The sequence below is a fragment of the Talpa europaea genome, assembly GCF_964194135.1.
Source record: "Talpa europaea genome assembly, chromosome: 4".
NCBI lineage: Eukaryota > Metazoa > Chordata > Mammalia > Eulipotyphla > Talpidae > Talpa > Talpa europaea.
In genome coordinates this window covers 91,616,379-91,639,615 of record NC_140070.1, presented here as the reverse complement: position 1 = coordinate 91,639,615, position 23,237 = coordinate 91,616,379, and the positions used below count along the sequence as shown (strand labels likewise).

The 23,237-nt window shown below is 39.6% G+C and overlaps 1 pseudogene across 1 annotated transcript in view; it reads left to right on the top strand.

Moving 5' to 3' along the window:
- The first annotated feature begins 291 nt into the window (after positions 1 to 291).
- Positions 292 to 23,237, top strand: part of LOC311170264 (small ribosomal subunit protein eS1-like) — a 65,260-nt pseudogene continuing 42,314 nt past the window's right edge. Inside the window, exons 1-2 of the transcript in view lie at positions 292 to 399; positions 4,159 to 4,350. The product of the transcript in view is annotated as a small ribosomal subunit protein eS1-like (transcript). The remainder of the gene's footprint in view (positions 400 to 4,158; positions 4,351 to 23,237) is intronic.

Below are 23,237 nucleotides of genomic sequence, written 5' to 3'. Positions count from 1 at the left end.
GAGAGGTCTGCGCGCCATGTGGGACCCTCACCCGGCAGCCGGGGATCGAATCGGTGCTGCAGAGGCTGTGGGCAGCTTTGCAACCCAGCGCTCAACTGCTCAACTGCGGCGCCACCGGGGAGGCCCTTCTTTCTATTACCACCGGGGAGGCCCTTCTTTCTATTAACTTAAAGATATTCACTATTTTTACCCAAGTGGCTTACTATCACCACAGCCTGTCTGGGGCCTTTATGATGTAGATGTGATTAGGTAACAGTTCTGTGTGTTGAATGAATAGAGGGTGAACACAAAATGAGCCCAAGGGCTCAGAATCTTGGGCAGAGTGACAAGTTTTATCCTACTGTCATGGAAAAGGTGAATGTCTGGGTGGTTGAGGAGGTAGCTAAACAGTTTGTTCAGGTTGGCCATGATCCAACATATGAACTCTTATACATGGAGTGTTAAAAGGAATGAACCAGAAAAAACCCTGCGCAGACAGCATAATTTTGTGAGTCATCCAAACGTAAGTAAAACTTATGGTTGAGAAGTGTCATCCAGGGTCCTCAGGTAAGACAAGGGAAGGCAAGGATTCAAGGACTTAATCTCAGGGAACCTTCACAGCCTGCCTTTTGACAGCTCCTTCATCATTGTGAGAAGAGTTAGAAAAGAAGCATGAGGGATGATCATCCTTAGGCATGACTGACACTGTTCAGTATTTTCAGGAGTTGGTACAACCTATTGTGGGAACCTGCTAATCCTGAAGTTCCCTCTCCCTACAGCACACGACTATCTGTAATACATACTAGTCTTCCATGGTTTTTCCTTATGTCTACAACTCCACACATCTGAAAACATCTCTATACCCTAAAGTGTATTTCACTCACTGCATTATGTTCTTTGGCCAGATCATATTCAATTTTCGGTTGGAACTGGTTTTAAAGTGAAAGATAAGCTGACTTCTTTGGTGGGCAGCAGAAATGGCAGGCTCATGGGGATGGGGCAAACCCAATTTGAAAATCTCAACCCAATCTGAAAGCTAACATCACTTCCCCTACTCCCCACTCCAGAAATTTAAGTATTAGTTCAGTTCAAAATAATTTAGGCAATGTTGGCAACAAAAACAGTATCAGGTTTGGCTTTTTTCTTCAGGGTAGGTAAGAACATATGCAAATATAAAGAGTGGCTGTATTTACTCTGAGACATTTGTTTAATCAGAACTTGTAGGGACCTCACAAAGTATCCACAATGCAGCTTGCTTGACTATGAAATACAATCACATGATTCTTTTTTAAAAGGCAGATGCCCAGGCACTTTCTACCAGCAATCACTTAAAATCACATAACCTGCAGTGTTGACTTCAGGCATCTACAGTACTAAAAGTTCCCAAAGGAATTCTAAGCTATACCCAAACTTGAAAACCACTGGGTAGACACAAGCACTGAAGTGGCATAAATTAAGCATTAAAAACTGACAGTATTGGTGGCTGATGAGCTCAGCAAATTAAAGCACAGAGTTAAAGCAAGTAATAATGAATCCGATTAGTTAGGCATATTGTCTATTATAGAATAAAACTTACACTATGTACCAAACAAAATATTTAATAAAATCATGGAGATGCTCTAAAACCAAAAGACTTATTTGAAACTTGAGAGAGACTGCACCTCGATCTTGATCGGGATCTTATACCAGTTTATGCCATATCTGAATGAATCTGTAAAAAGGTGCTGGAACAAAGTTTCAAAACAAGCAATGCAGTCATCAAGAGGCAGGAGGAATAGATGCTGAGGTGTGCATCAGTCATCTCTCGCCTTTGTCCTCTCCCATATCTCACAACTAAAAACAATGCTTGCAACGTAGCTGACTAGTATTAGGAATACAGTCGGTGCCTACACGATGAAAAGGGTAGAATTTCTCTATATGCCCACGAGACTACAGTGCCATGGCCATTATTAAATAAACAAATTAGGCACTGAATGGTGTGTCTGCAGAAAGAAAGAAAACTAAAAATGTATCTCATGCCCCAAAGTCAATGATTGGGTATTGTCTTTAACATATGAATGAGCATCCATATATGAATGGATGGCAAACAGGACAGGAAGTATTAGTGGGAGAAGGTTATACCCTCTGTGAGACTAATTTACCTGATGGTGGATTAAAGAAAATTATTCCATAATGCTGTTCAACATCACATGCATACTTAGTACTAACTTAGGACCATCTTTCATGATTTTTTGGTTTCTTTATCCCTATATGTTGGTAACTGGTCCTTTGGTGCAAAAAAAAAAAAAAAAAAAAGTAGGAATTTATACATTCACACAACCTAATAGTTTTCAAATGAATTACAGAAGTTGTGTTTACTTTGTTACATTTTGATGTGGGTTAGTTTCCTCCTCCTTAGTAATTAATTGTATTCCGTCTTCATTTGTGACATTCATTTGTGACAGACGATGCTAATGGACGAAAGCTCCTGAACAACTGTAGAACTTAACTCCTCAGGTCACCCAAAAGACCCAATCTCAAGTCTCAGCTCCACAAGCTCAGTACAGACACCCACATCTTATCAGGAAAAAAAAAATACTTAATTACCCTAGAAATTGCAGCCTTCCCAGAGTTCAGATCGACATTTAAAATGTAAATACTTCAAAAGTATAAGGAAATCAAAACACTTATTTCAAGTAGAAAAGATCAAGGAAGTAGAAATGCTGTAGAATTTTTCTAAACAAAAAGACACTTCTCTCGGTATTGATATCTGATGTAAGAGCTCCTAATTTCTTAATTTTGTAACTTTCCATTTCACTTTATCGCTGGAAAATAAGGCCCCAGGTTCAGGTTTCAGAGCAAAGTAATGTAAACTGCACATCTGGACCAAAGAAATACTAACTATAAAAAGCCCTGAAAAAAAAAAAAAAATCAGTGATTGCCAACTATTTGATGCCACATCTACTTCTGATTTTGGTTCAGTTTCAGAATGTTCAGGTTGTTCTGTGAATTGTATTAATTATACCATAGCTTTCACTGAGATAACTGCAGTATTTTTACATTAAATAGAAATAATGTAAAATGGACCCTAAAACAAACAGGTTTTCACATAAAAGTAGTACATATAGGGAAAGAATGGAAGAAAATCTTTCTCAATTTCTTTATTTATTGAGAGGTTTCAAGTAACTGGTTTCATAATTGGACATCTGGATTGGGAGATATTTTATTTATGAAAAAATTAGATGTTTTATTTCTACTCCAATATAAGAAAAAGGATACAAACCCCTATTATATACAATTTATTTGAACATGCACACAATTTTCATTTATAACCAACAACTGCTTAATATTCAATATCTTTACTTAGCAATATGAAGTTCTTTATACCTTTCTGTACTAGTGAAAATTGTTACAGTAAGCATTTATATTTTTAGTGTAATTTTTAAAATATGGAGCCCTCCAGTGGCCAAATATTTATGTATTACCCTTTAAAGAGAAACAGGAAGAGTTCTCTTCGTGCTTTCTATTCCACAAACTAAAAGTAATACATTTATTTTCTATCCTTTCCTCAGTAATTTAGTAAGTATCCTCTTCAAAGTAAGCCATACTTATTATCAACAGAAAGGAAAAATATTTGAACCTATTTAACCTTGAGAAAGGAGAGATTAAGATGACATTCAATCACACACACACAAAAAGGATGCACCTGACTTGAAATGCATTATTCTTCAATGATCATGTGCCAGATGGTAATACTAAAATTAATTGAGTTCACTGTGGGTCAGAATTCTTGCTTACAGCATTTATCAATATTCTTGCATCAAACTCTAATGGCTACTATCACTTTATCCCTAAAATAAAAACCAACCTATTTTCCAAACAAATTAACAATTACAACAATCTCAAGACTTTCTTTATCAGTGTTCATCTCTTTCTCACAGATAGAATAAACCTTACTCTGCATTGGGGGAAAATTAGAAGCTGATTTCTACTGACCAGGATATCCATGAAAAATACACTAACTTTATAGGTGTTGCATGAAACACCTACTGGCCTCCAGAGGTATCACTGGAACAATTTCATTTACTTGCTAGAATAATCCTATATATAAGACGGTAGCTATATATAAGACAGTAGCCAGTCTCGAAGGTGCCCCCAAGGATTTCCACCTCTGAGTAATCCCCTTGCACACTGTTTAAGAATGACCTTTGTAACCAGCAGGACACTGCAGAAATGACAGAGAATTCTGAAGTAGGTCATAAAAGACACCGTGACAACTGCCTTGGTCTCTCTTGGACTGCTCGCTCTGGAGGATGCCAGTTACAACAGCACGAGGACACTCAAGAAGTCCTTCCATATGGTAAGGAACAGCACAAACCCTCGCACAGCCAGGTACAAATTTGCTAGGCACCTTGAAGTGATCCTCCACAGCTTCACGCGACTGTAGCTCATGCCAACATCTTGACTGCGACCAAAGTCACCCAGCTGAGCCGCTCCCAAATTCCTAACCTCCACAAACTATGAGATAATAAATGTTTATGGTTTTAAACTTCATGACAATTTTTTACACTTCAATAAATAAGTAATACAAATTAATACTACTACTTATGTCTCCATTTTATAAAAGTATCTGGGTTCGGACTCGTTTAGACCCACCCTTAGACTTTAAATATGTCTACAAGGAATTTTCTTTTTATTGAACTATTCTAGCTCTCTGTGTTATTGTTTGTCCATTTCCACAAGACATTTAACCTACAAATAGTCCAGTTTTCCAATCACCCGTAGAGTGTTTCTTCTCACTTTCTTCATTAAATATGGTAACATCTTAATAAATTTTATCTTAATAATTGTTCCTTAATTTTTCTTAATTATTAACAGTCAAGTATTTTTTGTTACATAATGTGTAGGTTATTTTACCAGTGATGATACCTCAGCCTTTATTCCAAATCTATAATATAACTTACATGGGAAAATCCCAAGTCCTTATAGCTCAAGAAGGCTGCTAATACCACAAATAAAATGTATTTATCTGAATGCACAGTGGCATATGATGGATAAAAAGTACTTACAATATGCCAGAAGCTATTCTAACTGTTTAATTCTCGCAATAACCCCATGAGGTAGAGCTCTCTTATCCCCATTTTACAAATGTATATAAGTAAACAAAGGTTAAGAAACTCTCAAGGTCACATACAATCAATGCCAGAGCAAGGACTGAACATAGGCAAGCTGACTTCCGAGACTTGCTCCTAACTACCACTTCTATATAGCTTCTCCTAATCCCCAACCTACTTATTTCATGTGCGAAGTAGAAAGACCATGCAGAAAATTTAAGTTCAAAAGACCCTTACAGGTGCATGATTTAACTTCTAAATCTGTTCTTCTCATATATAAAATGGGCGCAAAATAGGTTGCATTTTTATTTTCCTTAATAATAAAAGGAACCATGAATAAACACCATGTATAGCACCCAACCCATAATCAATATTTCTTTTAGCTTTTCCCCATAGGCAAGTTTTTATTAAAATCAATGAAGCTGGGGCCTCCCCGGTGGCGCAGTGGTTGAGCGCTGGGTTGCGAAGCTGCCTGCGGCCTCTGCGGCGCCGGTTCGATCCCCGGCTGCTCCCCGGCCACCAGAGGAGGGTCCCACATGGCGCGCAGACCTCTCCTGCCGCCTGCTGCTCCCCTCAGCAGTGTACTTCAGTCCTTCTGCCTGCTCTGCTCCCTGCTCTGGCTCTGGTGAATTCTCTCACCCTCCCGCGCTTCTGACTGTACCCAGTGCATGTATAAACCAAACAAACAAACAAATAATAAATAAATAAATAAGACATGCCTCTAGAAAATTAAAAAAAAAAAATTAAAAAAAAATAAAATCAATGAAGCTTAAGTTTCTGGGTTCTTTGCTTTCAGTCTCATCTAGGCCTCATCTTAAATGTGCCTAATTTTGCATTCATAACTTCTATTACTTAAAAGTAGCAACCAAATTGTATGACCTTCAGACTCTACAAAAACCTGGATCTACCTCTGCTCTTTATTTCAACACTAAAGCCAAGCCCAATGGGTACCTGTCTGGGTAAGAGGCAATAATGTATGGCCCCTTGTTTCACTAAATACAGCTATAAATAATGGAAAGAATATAGTCACACTAGCTAAGAAATAGGGGATACAGGAGAAGAACAACAAATTTTGAAGCATTTTGTTCATTCTCTCATGTTCAGGACGTCAAACATTACTGTAGTAGCAAAGAGAGTAAATATCAGAGGCCACAAGAGCAAAAATTCTGAGCAAGGGAAACCTGTATCTCTGATTGGTGGAACATCTGTCCCAAAAGGGTGGGGCAAACCCCGTTTCTTTTATTTTCTCTTTATTCTCCTACCACTTATCCGCAGACACAGGCACAATCATGGGAACTGCACAGTAGAGCAGGATAATGAAAGCCCCAGCTTTCCAACAAAAGAACCAAAACAAAGGTGGGAGATTAAAGAAAGGATGCATTTATTGGAAAGATGGCGAGAGGAGTTATCCATGAACTCCTGGTCACCCTAAGTCTACACATGCACTGATCTGATCCTAAAGAACACAGAACAGAGCGCTGCAATTCCAAGGCTTGCCACTGGGTGGCAAATAAGGGGGCCAAAATCAACACTTCAAAAGGCTTTAAAAACAGGAACCACAATCACAGAGGGCTGCTTGGAACTTAAACTCTGAACTCAACTGAATTAATTACCTACTAAAACTAAATATGAACATTTCTCACAGATTTTTAAAAAGACTCAGTGCCTCATAATAATTAAATGTCCAAGATTAAATCCAAAATTAGCATATGAAGAAATAGGGAACAATCTCAAATTGCACAGAAAAAGACAATAAACAGATACCAATGTTGAAACGATGTAGAATTAAAACTATCTGACAGAGATTTTAAAGATGCTTCATTAAAATGTTCCAATAGGGCTTCCCCAGTGGCACAGCGGTTGAGCGCTGGGTTGCCAGGCTGCCCGAAGCCTCTGCAGCGAAGGTTTGAGTCCTGGCTGCTCCCCGGCCACTGGAGGAGGGTCCCACATGGCGCGCAGACCTCTCCTGCCGCCCGTTGCTCCCCTCAGCAGTGTACTTCGGTCCTTCTGCCTGCTCTGCTCTGCTCCCCACTCTGGGTCTGGTGAATTCTCTCACCCTCCCACGTTTCTGACTGTACCCAGTGCTTGTATAAATAAATAAATCTTTAAAAAAAAAAAAAAAAAGCTCCAGTAAGTAAAGACAAACTCCCTTAAAAAGGATAGAAAGAGAAATGAGGGCCTCCCCGGTGGCACAATGGGTTAAAAGGCAACCTATGAAGCTGTCCGCAGCCACTGCAGCACAAGTTCGATCCCCGGCCAGGGAGCTGCCCACATGGCGCAGCAGACCTCTCCTGATTTGCCCACTGCTCCTCACAGCAGTGTATTTTAGTCGATCTGCCTGTTCTGTTCCCCACTCTGTCTCTGGTGAATTCTCTCACCCCCCGCACCTCTGGCCTATACCCCAGTTCTTGTATGCATAAATAAATAAACCTTAAAAAAAGAGGGAGAGAGAAATGACACAGAGGTAGTATTGTTGCTCTGAAAAACAGTTTGGACATTCCTCATATAAATGTGTACTTATGATATAACCATGCAATCCCACTTCTAGGTATTAATTGAGAGAAATAAAAAACTTGTGCTCACACAAAAACACATGGTTGTCTACATAATATATAAAAATATGAAATATGTATATATTCCACGTTATGTTGTTCCCGTAAATTGGAAACAACCCAATCAGTTAGCAGATGAACAAACTGTTACATATATAATAATGGAATACCACAAGAAAGGGCTTGTAATAAAATAAAAAACCTGGGTGGATTTCATGCAATACAGGAAGTGAAAAAAGCCATTCTCAAAAGGTTATATATCATCTGATTCCATTTATACTAACATGCTCCAAAAGACAATGCTAGAGTAATGAAGAAAAGAACAGTGGTTGCCAGGGGTTAGAGATGAAAGAAGGTTGTGACCACAAAATTACAGAATAAGGTAATTTGAGGGGGTATGAAAATTTCTAAATTTTAACACTGAACTGTGCACAGACTCTATTATTGTTTTTAAATTGATAGAACTAGACATACAGAAATCGATTTTATTGCCAGTTAATCTAAAAAGTACAACCATTTTAAAACCCAAAGTTTAAGATCAAAAAAATTAAATTTTAGAATATTTATGAAAAAAATTATAAGAAATTAATTATATCAACTTACCAAATGAAAGGGCATTTGGTCCATTGTACTAAAGGCCAATGAAACCAACTAAACCTCACCAGGACTGAAAATGATTTACAAAGGTGTAATCCAACCTAATATGCTTCCAGCTCTTCTGTACATACAAAACCAAGACCAAAATAGTACATGGAAAGAAAATCAAGGAATACTATGTCACCATTAGCCCCTAGCAACTCAGGTCTTCTGTTTTTGTTTTTGTTTTTAAGAATTGTCTCTCTTTATTGAATCTACTCCACGATGCTTTAAGGGGATGCTAAATATAATTGTTGCTGAAAAATAAATCATCAGCTTATGTTGAAAATTCATTGCTGTTTGTATTGACAGTGTTTGATTTATCTCATTGTGTGAAATAGGTGTTGCTAACTTGCATTGGTTCTGTTGCCAAGGAAAGTATGTTTGCACAGTAATCATATATTTAATATTAGATGCAACTCAGGTCTTCTATCTGAAAGATACCTAAGTTACCTGAGATGATTCCCTCTGTCTCTGGAAGACCTATCCCAATGTTAACTCCACCTGAAAATTCCAAGCTCAGTTCTCTATAAACAATCCATTCAGGGCCTCCCTGGTGGCGCAGGCAGTTGAACTCAGTACTATGAAGCTGTCCTCAGCCTCTGCAGTGATGGTTCGATTCCCACATGGTGAGCAGACCTCTCCTGTCTCGCCCACTGCTCCCCTCAGCAGTGTATTTCCGTCCGTCTGCCTGTTCTGTTCCCCACTCTGTCTCTGGTGAATCTTCTCACCCTCCCCCACATCTGGCCTATACCCCAGTTCTTGTAAAAATAAATAAATAAAATCTTTAAAAAAAAAAAACAATGCATTCAATTCTCTATAGTATCATTCATTTTCTTTGCCACATTTTAAAAAATAGGTGAGGGAATTCCACTTCCAGAAAGATGGCACAGACTTATCATTTATCCCCAGTGCTCTCACTAAGTACAACCAAAATCATAGCGTATAAAACAATCACAAGACTCTGAAAGTGTAGCAGTGGGGGTAAAAGGGGGGGGGGGGCGGGAAGGAGTATAACACTAGCTAGGGACTTCAGGACCCAAGGTATAGCACAATGGTGAGTCCTCTGGATTTTCTTTTCATCCCACATATCCTAGTCAGCAACTCACAAATGCCACAAAAGCACAGAAAAAAAATGGTCCCAATAAAAGCCAGCTCTCTTTAGCCAATGGAGCAGGTCTAAACAAGACCAAAAAACTATGAGACAATACTATTTTACAGAAGCCAAACGTGACAGACCAAAAGGTGTGATCCCACAACTCCCAATGCCAACTGAGGCCAAGTGCTGCAGAACCTATATTTTTGCCCTCTACAGAGCTTATAGAGGGTGGTATTACAGAAGGACAAGTAAGGAGTTAAGAATTTCACTATATTAGGTGGTAACAAGTTGTCCTCTCTTTCCTTCCACACACATAGTCAGTGGAGATCATTTGACCACTGTCCAGTAGCCATGAGGCCATCCCTTTCCACAACTCTTAGTTTTCAGTGAAGACATGTGACACTCCTATCCCTTCACCTTGGGGTTGTTTGGGAAGAGATTTAGGCGGGGGGGGGGGGGGGACTGCCATCTCTGTCCAAAAGTTCCAAGGAACAATGTTCTTCCTTGGGTGTCAATGGAAATCAGTAGGAAATCCTACACTTATTTTGACATCTAGCTGTAATAATATGGCACCATCCCTTCTGCCCGCTATAGCAGTGTCAGAGGAATCAACTGAAATGCAAGATTTAAATAAGATCCAAAGTTTCACAACACAATGCCCAGAAATAGAAAGTCACTTCTCGGGCCTCCCTGGTGGCGCAAGGGGTTGGGCACCACACTATGAAGCAATCCGCAGCCTCTGCAATAAGAGTTCGAACCCCCACCGAATAGGGAGCAGCCCACATGGCACAGCAGACCTCTCCTGTCTCATCCGCTGCTCCCCTCAGCAGTGTGTTTCAGTCAGTCTGCCTGTTCTGTTCCCCACTCTGTTTCTGGTGGGTCCTCTCATCCCCTGCATCTCTGGCCTGTACCCCAGCTCTTGTATGCATAAATAAATCTTTTTTTAAAAAAAGTCACTTCTCATATCAAAACCTGTACCATATCACTTTGAATTAAAAAAGGTAGTTAACAGAGGATAAATTAAAGATGAGATGTTAGAATTACCTGGTAAAGATTTTAAAACAGCCATAAAGACAATATTTCAATGAATAGCTGCAAATATGCTTGAAATAAATGAAAACATAAGCTATCTCAACAAAGAAATAGAAGATCTAAAAAAGAAACAAATGGCAGTTTTGGAACTAAAGAACACAAACACAAAAAATTAATGAATGAACACAACAGCAGAAAGGACAGGACAGTGGGAAGAAACAATGAACAATAGAAATTACCTGTTCTAAACAAAAGAAAGAAAATTTTCTGAAAAAACTTAACAGAGCCTCAGAGATCTATGAAACAGTAACAAAAATTCTAAAATCCATTTCATTGTATTGTTTTTCATAAAGAAGGAGAAGAAAGCAAGGTTTAAAAATGAAATATTCAAGGGCCTCCCCTGGTGGCGCAGCGGTTGAGCGCTGGGCTGCGAAGCTGCCCGCAGCCTCTGCAGCGCCAGTTCGATCCCCAGTCGCCGGCGAGGGACCCACATGGTGCAACAGACCTCTCCTGCCGCGCCCACTGCTCCCCTCGGCAGTGTATTTTGTAGGTCTGCCTGTCCTGCTCCCTGCTCTGGCTCTGGTGAATTCGCTCACCCTCCCACGCTTCTGACTGTACCCAGTGCTTGTATAAATAAATAAATAAATCTTTTAAAAAAATGAAATATTCAAAAAAAATAGTAATGGAACACTTGCCAAATTTAACAAGATATGTATCAAGACACATCACAGTCACACATGTAAAATTTGATCGTCCACTTTTCCCATCCCAAACCTTGAATGTACCAAGAGTAAAAAGGCCTTACCTACACAAGAAAAAACAATTCAAATGACAAGAGATTTCTCATGAGAAACTACGAAAATCAGAAGGCAGTCACACTTTTTTTAAAATACGAAAAGGAAAGAACTGTCAACCTATCAATAGAATCCTATACCCAGTGAAAATATTCTCTAGGAAGGATAAGGAAATAGAGATACTATCAGGTGAATAAAAACACAAGAGATTTTGGTAGGAGACCTAACCTTACAGGGTGAATAATAAGTTCAACTGAAAAAAAAAAAAAAGGAAAGGAAAGAAATACAGAAGGAACCCTGGAATATCAGAGAAAAGAACATATCAGACAAAAAATGGAAAATATAACAGCCTTTTCTTCTTTTGAATTTTCTAAAATGCTTGCTGAGTAAAACAAATAATATCTAATGCAGTTCTAACTGTATGTAAAGGGTTCGAGACAATTATAAATAGAGAATGTAAAGAAAGGATAGATAAATCACTTATTGGTAATGGATTAAAAAGCATGCTCTAACTATATGTTGTCTACAAAAAACTCACTTCAAATATAATGACACAGGGACTGCCTGGTGGCACAGACGTTAAAGACAGCGTTATCAAGCTATCGCCAGCCACTGCAGCAAGAGTTCAATCCCCCGCCGGCCAGAAGCAACCCACATGGTGCAGGAGACCTCTCCTGTCTAGCCTGCTGCTTCCTTCAGCAGTGTATTTCAGTAGATCTGCCTGTTCTGCTCTCCACTCTGTCTGGTGAATCCGCTCACCCGCCACACCTCTGGTCTACATCCCAGTTCTTGTATGCATGAATAAATAAATCTTAAAAAAAAACAAATATAATGACATATTGGTAGGTTGAAAGTAAAAAATATATAAATGGTGTTTCACGCAAACATTAAACAAATGAGAGGTCACATCTACTTAACCAGGTTTTTTTTTTTTTCAGTGACAATACTAAATCCCAGTGCACATACAGAGAAAACAAATCATTTATATATTGCTTGTGGGAAGGTAAAATAATACAGCTACTCTGGAAAAACATTTCATAGTTTCTTTTATAAACTTAACATGCAACTATCATACAACGCAGCAATTGCATTCATGGGCATTTATCCAGGAAAAAAATCAAAACTAATTCATACAAAAACATGTACATGAGTGTTTATAGCAGCTTTATTAGTAATAGCACCAACTGGAAACAACCCAGATGTCTTTCAACAGGTGAATGGTTAAACAAACTGAAATCAATATCACCATAGTATATAGCATATCTGGCAATAAAAAGAAACTATTCATACACACCATTTGCATGAATCTCTAGAGGATTATGCTGAGTGAAAAAAAAAAAGTAATCTCAAAAAACTACATACTACAGTCACACAGAGCATAATGACTTTTAGGTCAATGACAGACTGTATATATGAGAGTAGACCCTATACACAGCCTAGGTGTGCAGGAGGCAATACTATTTAAGTTTGTGTAATTACATTCTATGATGGTCATACAAGGATAAAATCACCTAACAATGGATTTCTTGGAAGACACCCCCATCACTAGAGATACATGACTATACATGACTTTGTTTCTATAACCTTTTTGAAATGACAAAACTGTGGAAATGAATAACAGATTAGTGGTTGCCAGGTGTTATAAATGAGGTGGGAGGCAAGTAGATGTGACTATAAAAAGGACAACCTGAGGGTTCTTGAGGTTTGAAAAACCTTAAAAATGTCCCTCCTGTAGCAACCAAAATGATCTTTACAAAATGAAATTCACTCTATTCCCAAGTTTAAAACCAGCCAATGTTACCATTCCCATTAGCTTGCCATAATCTCATCAAAGCACCAAAATCACATATTCTGCTTTCCATCTGTATTATCCCACCTTTTTGCTCTATTCTGAATTCCAGCCATAATAGTCTTTTGCTTCGCCTAGAGACTCACCTGTGAGTTATTACACTCTTCTTCCTGCCACTCGCATTATCTCTCATCTGCTCTTATCTATCACTTCCTTCAAGAGGGATTTTTCCTCAGACTTAGATAACCCCTAAGTTTATTAAGTAATGAAAGGAATACCTATAATTTCAAATAAATTTGAAGACTTTTAATACAGATAATAATTCTAAGCTTCACACAAAGATAATAATTAAGGTATAAACCAATAGTTTAATATATAGGTCATATGTATTTTTTTCTATAGTTAGTAGTTGGGCCTACTTGATAAGACAAAGATCCATTTCAGATTGGTGGATGGTGCTCACAGTCAACTCAATGGTAAAAGATTATTTCCTACCTCCCTAAATGAGGACTGCTGGGAACTAGGGCAGAGTGGAGCCACATGTGGACCTCAGAAGTCTGAACAAAGGCTGGCCAAGTTCTTTTTGGGGGGTTGCGGCTTGTATTCTGATCTCTGTTCAACAAGTGCTATCTGCTGGTAGGACAGGTAACAACTTGACATGTGCCAATCAATTTTATTCTCTCTGTTAGCTACCCCTTTTCTCACTTTCAAAGTAAATCTGCTTTGGGGTCTTGTCCTGTATTCTTGAGTGTACAGATGAGGACTCACAAACCAGGTCAGTCCCTTTTCCCCAGGTTTTCTCTGTAGCAAAAAGAGATGAACTATGGCTATGATGGTGGACATCCAGCCTCCGAACTGTGAGAAATAAATGCTGTGTTTAAGCCACCCAGTCTGTGATATTTTTATCATAGCAGTCTGAATTTACTAGGTTAGAAAATAGCACCTAGAGTGTGGTGCTGTTATAATACCTAAAAATGTGATGTGGCTTTGGAACTGGGTAATGGGTAGAGGCTGGATAAATGGTAGAGTTTTTAAGTGCACACTAGTAAAAGTCTACATTACCATGAAGAGATGGTTAAAAGCAATTCTAATGAGAGCTCAGAAGGAGAAGAGTTGCAAGAAAAGCCTCAATCTTCCCACAGACTACCTAAGTGCTCATGAACAGAGTGTTCATGGCTATACGGACAGAAAAGCCACCCTGATTAGGGCTCAGATGGAAATGAAGAGCATGTTATTGGGAAATGGAGGGAATGCCACCCTTGTCATCAAGTGGCAAAGAACTTAACTGAATTGTGTTAATATGTCTGTTTTGTGGAAGATAGAACTTGTGAGCGATGAAATTGGGTATTTTGCTGAACCTTTTTTTAAAGCAAAGTTTTAAAGGTGTAGCTTGGCTACTTCTGAATGCTTACAGTAAAAGGCAAACGGATGCAGAAATTTAAAATTTGGGAAATTCTCGGTCTATCTATATAACAGAAAATGAGATAGCATGCTTGGAAGAAATGAAGGGTGTGGCCAGGAGACATTTGTAAAGTCCTTTTGTGTGAATCAAGGATTTAGCCAACCAACTTGCAGAAAAAGTCACAATTTGAACTTGAGGAGGTCACTGGAATGAATGAAGGTGGTTGTCTGACTTAGAACTGATAGGACCAGATCATAATTATTCTGCCAAGAATGCATACAGTGTTCTTCAAGACCTAAAGGTAATTCAGAAATCATCAGGACTTCCTCCTCAGTTTCAAATGGAAGACCACTGCCTATGTCTCAAAAGGCTAGAAGAATCCCCAAGCAAAACAGTGAAGCTGGATCTCTCCCTAGTCAAGCTGTGGGAAAAGAGCTACCTCCATTACCTAGATTTCAAAGAATGGTTCCATCTAGAAGTAGAGACACAGGACCTAAGCAGAGGGTGCATATGAACAAGGGTGAAGTCACCACAGACACTTGTGCAATGCTCAACTGAGCTGAGGGCTGCAGCCCCACGACCCCAGGCAAATGATTCCGTCTGGGAAAGCTGTTGCATGGGCTGTGCCCAACAAAGCCATGAGGACAAAATACCCTTTAGACTGGGTCCCTGTTACAGTGGATCTGGCGAGCAGAACATTGAATTAAGACTATTCTTGAGGAGCCTCCCTGGAGGCACAGGAGTTAAAGACACAGAGCTATCAAGCACTCGCCAGCCACTGCGGCACCAGTTCGATCCAGGGCCAGGGAGCTGACCCACAAGGCACAGCAGACCTCTCCTGTCTCACCTGCTGCTCCTCTCAGCAGTATATGTCAGTTCTTGTGTATATAAATAAATCACCCCCTTCTTTCCTATTTCTCTCTTTGGGAATGGCAGTGTTTACCTCTCTGCCTATTCTATCATTGCATTATGGAAGCAACAATTTGTTATCACAGGTTTATAACTGAAAAGGGTGTTTGCCTCAGAATAATTCATACCTTGAGTTTCACCCATATCTAACATTGAGGATATTTAGATGAGACTTCAGGCTTTAGATTTTTATTCAAAGCTTGAACTAGTTAAAACTTTGGGGATATTAGTAAGGAAGGAATGTATTCTGCACTGAGAAGAATATGAATGGGGAAGGGAGGGGCAGGAGCAGAATGCTATGGTCCGAATGCCTGATCCCGTAACCACTAAAATTCTTATGTTGAAATCCTAGTTAATGCCCAGTATGACAGCAGAAGGTAGGATCTTTGGGAGATGCTCTGTTTATGACGGTGGAGAGCTCCTGACTGAGATTAGTGCCCTTTCAAAGAGAACACCCTTGCCTTTTTGTCATGTGAGGATAACAAGGTATCTGAGATAGGAGATATGGAAGAGAGCTCTCACCTGGTCATGCTGGCACTATGATCTCAGACTTCCAGCTTCCAGTACTATGAGCAATAAATGTTTGCTGTTTATAAGCCATACCATTTGGCTTATACATAGCATTTAGCTATCTATATACAACTAGTATACTACTTTCTTGCAATTCTTTGCCATTTTGTAGATTTTATGGACAACCTCATATACACACAAACTTTTTCAGAGTTAAGTTCACTGCTTTAAAAAAATGCTTTGGAAGGGCCTCCCTGGTGGCGCAGCAAGTTGGGCATTCCCGGCCGTCCAGTGAGATTCCCACATGGCGCAGCAGACCACTCCTGTCACACCCGCTGCTCCCCTCAGCAGTGCCTTCAGTTCTTATGTCTGTTCTGCTCCCCACTGTGTCTCTGGTGAATTCTCTCACCCTCCCACACCTCTGGCCTGTACCCTAGCTATTGTATAAATAAAAAATAATCTTAAAAAAAAATTTAAAAAATGCTTTGGAAATAGGTGCAAAAAATTGATCCTTTATAGTTATAGTTTAGTTATCCTGCATTCATTCAAATGCTTGATGAGCCCTAGCCAGTCTCTTAGCAATAATAAAAACAATACCAAAGAAAAAATACAGAAAAAAGGACTATTTGGATGTGCCGTGAAAAATATCTCTTTGAAGCTTTAAACGGTATGTGTATGTGTATAAGCAGTCTCTGAATAGTAATTTTGAGAGGCTACAGGTTTAGACCTTTACATTTTAAAATTCTACAAGAATCTGTAGTGAATCTATATTTCCCAGCCTCATGGGGTTTTTTCCCCCAATATAATTTATTTGATTATAAATTAAACAGAGATACTTTGTAATGACCACCACTCAAGAATGAACTAATTCTTCCACTAGTAATCATACCTTCATATATTTGTCATACCACAATTCTCAACTGTAAGCTTCTATACAGCTCATGATTTTGTATACATTGGATCTTCATTTCCTGTTAAAAACATCTGGTTAAAAGCATTATTATAAGCTTTGGAAGGGTCATAAAATGGATTTCTAGGTATGAGATAAGAGGAATTACTAACTTCACTATTACAACCACTATTAATTGAAGTAAAAATATGCTTACAAAATAGAAAATAAACATTTGGGAATTTGGGGGCAAAAGATGCTTGCTCTTAAAGTGCAGGGTATTGCTGTTGATATTTTGCCAGCCTCCAGTTAATAAAACAAAGTGTTTCCACACTGTGAAGGTCATACAATCAAACCTGTATTAACCAAAAGGCTGCAGGAGTAGCAGAGTCAGGTTAACTAAATTTACTTATAAGCCATTTTGTTCCAACCATTGCTATTGAAAACCTTTCCAAAATGTCTTAAGGTATACATGTTCTTGCGTTAGTAAGTACAATATATTGAACTTAACTAAACCACTGGTGACTACAGGTCTTGTATGTAATATATTAGGGTCAGTCTTGTCATTAGCATCAGATTTTAATGGCCCCTAATGAAGATATGGGCATTTGGGCCAGGTGTATACAGACTTTTCCTAGGTTATCATCCTTTGGAAGTTCCTCTTTTTTTTTTTTTAAGATTTATTTATTTATTTATTCATACAAACACTGGGTACAGTCAGAAGGACGGAAGGGTGAGAGAATTCACCAGAGCCAGAGCGGGGAGCAGAGCAGGCAGAAGGACCCAAGTACACTGCTGAGGGGAGCAGCGGGCGGCAGGAGAGGTCTGCGCACCATGCGGGTCCCCACTCCGTGGCGGGGGAGCAGCCAGGGATCGAACCAGCGCCGCGGAGGCTACGGGCAGGTTCGCAACCCAGCGTTCAACCGCAGCGCCACGGGGAGGCCCGGAAGTTCCTCTTTTTTAATAAACTGTTTAAAATCTATTTTTTTTTTTTAATAATACCCGCGTGACGCCTGGAACGTCCGGCAGGGTCAGCGCTGAAGGGAATCTCTGCCATCGGCGTTTATTTTATTTATCTATTTATTTATAAAATCTTTTTTTTTTTTTTTTCCCTTCAAGGGAAGGAAAGGAGTTTATTTTCCTATGTCAAAATTAAGAAAAATAAGCCTGGTTATCTGAGCTCTTACTACATCACTTAAGCTTTTCCTTTTCCTTTTTTTTTTTTTTTTTGAAGATTTATTTTTTTTTTAGGGCCTCCCCTGGTGGCGCAGTAGTTGAGCGCTGGGCTGCGAAGCTGCCCGCAGCCTCTGCAGCGCCGGTTCGATCCCCGGCCGCCGGCGAGGTTCCCCACATGGCGCGACAGACTTCTCCTGTCTCGCCCACTGCTTCCCTCAGCAGTGTATTTCTTCAGTCTGCCTCTTCTGTTCCCCGCTCTGGCTCTGGTGAATTCTCTCACCCTCCCGCACTTTTGACTGTACCCAGTGCTTGTATAAATTTAAAAAAAAAAATTATTTTTATACAAGAACCGGGGTACAGGCCAGATGCACAGGAGGGTGAGGGGATTCATTGGAGACAGAGTGGAGAACAGAACAGGCAGACTGAAGAAATACACTGCTGAGGGGAGCAGTGGTCACGACAGGAGCGGTTCGCCATGCTTATGTGGGATTCTTGCCGGCCAACCGGAATCGAACCTGCGCTGCAGAGATTGGGGACAGCTTCACAGCGCGTCACTCAACCGCCTGCACCACCAGGGAGGCCCCATCACTGAAGCTTTTCTAAAGTAGATAGTCTTGAAAAATCTGTTCGATTTCAACACTTTCAAGGAACTGAGTGGCCAAAGGAAAAGCTGGGAGGGGGGAGCGGAAGACGTAAAATCTCATACCTCTAGAAAAAGGAAATAACACTGAAGAAAGCTGTGCAACAGCCAGGTATTTACTAAGTATGTCCTAGTACTAAACATGAGCTCAGGTGCCAAACTCCTAAGGACAATATTCTCTGCAGTCATTATTAATGTAGGAATATGCTTGCTATTGCAGTCTGCTTTTCATTGCTTTGGGCAGACACTAAATAACAAATCATGAGTTGATAGACTATATGTTAGGTTATTAAATATCCTAAAGAGATAATGAAGAATCTATAGAGGCTTTATTTCCTTTCAATTTTTTTTAAAGTCTTATCCTAAATGACCAATGGCATCAACACTTGTGGTTTAATCCACACTGCATTGGAGAGGGCACCAGCAGAGCTAGATTTGGGTTCTAGCCTCAATAGGATCAAACTGTATGATCTTAGACAAGTCACCTGCTCATCTACAAGATTTTTGTTTCTGTATCTGTCATTAAACAAGAATGCCAGGCCTCCTTGGTTGCGCAAGGGGTTAAGCACCACACTCTAAGGCAACCCACAGCCTCTGCAGCCATGAGTTCAATCCCTTGCAGGCCAGGGAGCAGCCCACGTGGTGCAGCAGACCTCTCCTGACTCGCTAGCTGCTCCCCTCAGCAGTGTATTTCAGTCAGTCTGCCTGTTCTGCTCCCCACTCTGTCTCTGGTGAATCCTCTCAACCCCCCACATATCTGGCCTACCCCCCAGCTCTTGTCTGCATAAATAAATAAATCTTTAAAAAAAAAAAACAAAAAAACAAGAATGCCAGGGCAAATCCAACATATTTCCTTTTAAAATAAAGGTGCTACACCGATAGTTCAGGGAAATGCTAAGGCTATAATGCATTTTGATTTCTGAAAGGTGTTTGGCCCAAGTACTAAATACAGACATTAAAGGGAGGCAAAGAGTCAAATAGACTCTCAACTTTGAACAGCAAGCATTGAATAATAAATTGGAAATAACGCTGGAAAGATGGTCTGAATTAACAAGATTAAATTTAACTATGAATTCAAATGAATGGTCTAGATCACTCTTTCAAAGTGTTGCTATATGTATACAGTAAACTTCTGGCATGCCGTTTGGATACATCACTCTCTCTGGATGGAATAACTCATCAGATTTTCCTCTTATGTTTCACAAGCATAAATATAAATCCCCATACTATAGTGAAAAAAAATCAACAAGCATGGTATAAGAAAGGCCTGTCTTAAGTACATCATGTAAAAAAGAACTAAGAGTTTGAAGTGACTTGGAGCTCAACATGAGTCAACAGTGTGACATGACTGCCAAAAACGTTAACGTAATCTTAGCCACCAATAACAGAAGTGCAGTGTCCAGACCAAGGAGGTTACAGCTCGACTATACTCTCTGCATCCTGTGCTGGGCACCACACATCTAGAATGATGGGCTCAGTCCCAAGAGCACCCTAGTTAAGTGTGATACTGACAGACAGGCAAGAACGAGATTGACTAGAAGGGCAAAGGGCTTAAAAAACAAGTCCTGAACACTGAAGGAACTTAGCCTAAAAAAGCTAAGTCTTGAGGGAGAGATGATATTAAATAGCTGATGAGATGCTAGTGACAAGAGTTCAGACCTATGAGGTCACATACCAAAGCAGATTTGGTGTAAACACAAACAATACCCAAAACAGATTGGGCTGCTTCAAAAGTGGAGATGTTCAGGCAATGCAGTTGTCAACTCAGGCTACAAGTTAGAAACACTTGGGAATAGTTTTAAATCTACCCATACCTGGGCCCCACCCCCAACAATTAAATTAGACTCTCTGAGGGAGGGCCTGGGCAATAGTGGGTAATAAAAGCTCCCCAGGGGTTTCTAACATGCAGCTATGCTTGAGAATGACCAAGGAAAATACAATCAGGGTGGCCACTTGTCTGTGTGTGGTGGAGGCAGAAATGCCTTCTTAGACCCTGGTATCAGATTTACTTTCCACATCTTTTCCATTCTCCAACCTTTTATATTTTTAACTTGTTAACATTATCCTCATGATCATGAAGATCACCTCTCTTTGCAAATATTTGAGAAGAAATGAAGTTTAAACAGAGCAGTTTCTTTAAAGGAAAAAAATTACAATAAAACTAGCCTAATCCATTCATATAAAAGAGGTTTCAACAATTTAAGCACTACTGTCGTTGTAGAAAACACTTCTATGTTGATAAACTTCAACAACTCCAAAATTTTGTGAAAGAAATTTAAAACATGCTAACATTCAAGAGTTCCTTTTTTCTTCCATGATGAAATAATTCTTAAAATCAAGCAGAAACTACTTTGTAGTATAATCTCTGCCACTAGTAATTTAGCCAATGTACAAGATAATGTATCTATTATATTTTCCTAATTTAAAGATTTTAGAAAACTTTGTAAAAGAATAACCTGGGCTCTTTATAACCTATGTAGATCTCCACATTTCCTTCAGAGTTGGTTATATTCTTATTCGTAATCTTATTCTTCTCAAAACTGAGTAGAAATGTTTACATATTATTCCCTAATCTCCTTTGAAAAGACACATCCGTATGTGCTCAAAAGCCGTCTGGCCTTATATATAAGTCAAGCATTCACAGCGGTGGGTTTGGTTACACATCTAAATTTTAGTGGAACCTCCAGATTTTTTCCAATGAGATATAACGTACCCTCTAAACTTTAAAACTTTCACTTTAGGTTACGGTAAATCATCAACCATTTCCTTTTACTTTTGCCATCTGTCAGTGCAAAAAGCTCCGTAATGAATCTGAAGCTTCTTCTAGGCTACTTGAAGCTTCTCTCATTAATCTTCGTCTTGTGGTTCATAAATAATGAGAGAGGTATTAAAGATCATCATCTTGTTTACAGACAACCACCACCAAAAGAGCCAGGAATAACACTGTGGATTTGACTAGACGTATTCAGCCTGACTGAGCATTTCAGGAGTCCTGATGTGGGGACGAAACACGCATTTCACATTTTACCAAAAGCTGGTTAACTGTAACCACGTTTCAAGTAAGGACTGTCCTTTCCGTATCAAAACACTAAAAAGAATTACGACCTTACAGCCATCTGAGCAGCTGCTAGGCGGACGGATCGTTCCACAGCCAATAGTCACCTTTCCATTTTTCAAGCACATACCTCTCATAGAAATGTTTTCAGTGCGGCAGTCTACAGCGCTGGTTAAAACACCGGCACGATGTGACAACAAAATTCATGATGATTTTGCTTTTTCAGTCTGCCCCTTTCATTTTTTTTAATTCTTTCCTCTCCCTTCGTCACCTCAAAGAAAATCAATCCCACAGTACTTCCACAAAACCTGACTCAGACTTATGAATATAATTCTTTCAGTGAAAGCAGACCAGCTTTATAGCAGAACAGCTTTCATGAGAAGCAGGAAGCTGATCTGAGCAGCAGAGAGCAGGGATGGGGCGGAGCAGAAAGGAACTGAGCTGGGGGGAGCGCAGCCCAGACGTCCCGGCTGCTTCTAGTTACTTATTGACAGTTTCATCTTATAGCACAGATTTCCTAACCAGGGGAGCATCCGTCCTGTCATACCTTTTCTTTCTTTTACGAAGCTCTGTCAATCTGGTCAACTATTAAACAGGGGAAAGTGAGGCCTTACAGACTCGTCAGAGCCCAGTTGCAGGGAAATGATGTAAGCTTCCCACCTCCCACCAGCCCCCGCTCTGCCAATCCACCTCTACTCTGACCTGTTAACATCCCTTCCCTCCCCCAGTGCCACTGCCCTGGGGCCTCCTGGCCCCCGGCTCGCCTAGCTGTGTCCTACTGAGCTGCAGGAAGTATTTGCCAAGGGATAAGGAGTATTTTTGTTTTCAGACAAGTCTTCAATGAAAAAGCAAATGCCTCTCTATTTGAAAAATAATGCTGAGTACACAAAACCTAGTCAGTCCCCAGGAGAAATAATATTAAATAGGATTGAGGTGAGGAATGCAATTTAGCAAAAAGGCAGTGGAAGGTGTGAGGCAGAAAATGCTGTAATGATGGAAGATAGGAGACACAGGTTCTACTATTCTAATACCACCTCTGTGACCTCAGACAATCGCCTTACCCTCTCTGGTTTCATTTTCTGTAAAAGGAAAGAGTTAATATAATTATAGCTAAAGTCTCCTATACTGTTGCAATTTTGTTGACACTGAAAAGAAATAAGCTAGGAATAAAAGAATAATCTGACTGCCCAATTGCTTGTTGTTTATTTAAAAGTGCAAATAATTCCTATTATTTAAAATATGTTTGCCAAAGTCCTAGTAAATGCCAGAAAGTAAACAAAAGATATATAGAAAAAATAGTTACAGACAGTTCAAGTGTTAATACTGGTGTGGAGAATTAGCATCATGAAGATTCATACTCAGAAAAGGACAATTTATAAACAGATGCATAGAAGCAATTAAGCATTTACCCTTAAACAAAATAAATACCCTTATATAACATAGTTTTACGCTGAACTCTGGTCAGCAGCGTTCTCACTATGAAGGACACCCACACACACACAAATACTGGGGTGTTAAAAAAATTTTTTTTTTTAATTAGAGTGGGCAAACTCCTGGATGTCCATTAATAAGGGTAAGAAGAGTCTTCGGGGCACTGTAAGTCCATTTTCAGAAAACTTTTCCTAAACTCCCTTTCCTAAAATTGAACTGCCTGAAACTGCCCTTAGAGAACAAGTCCTCTT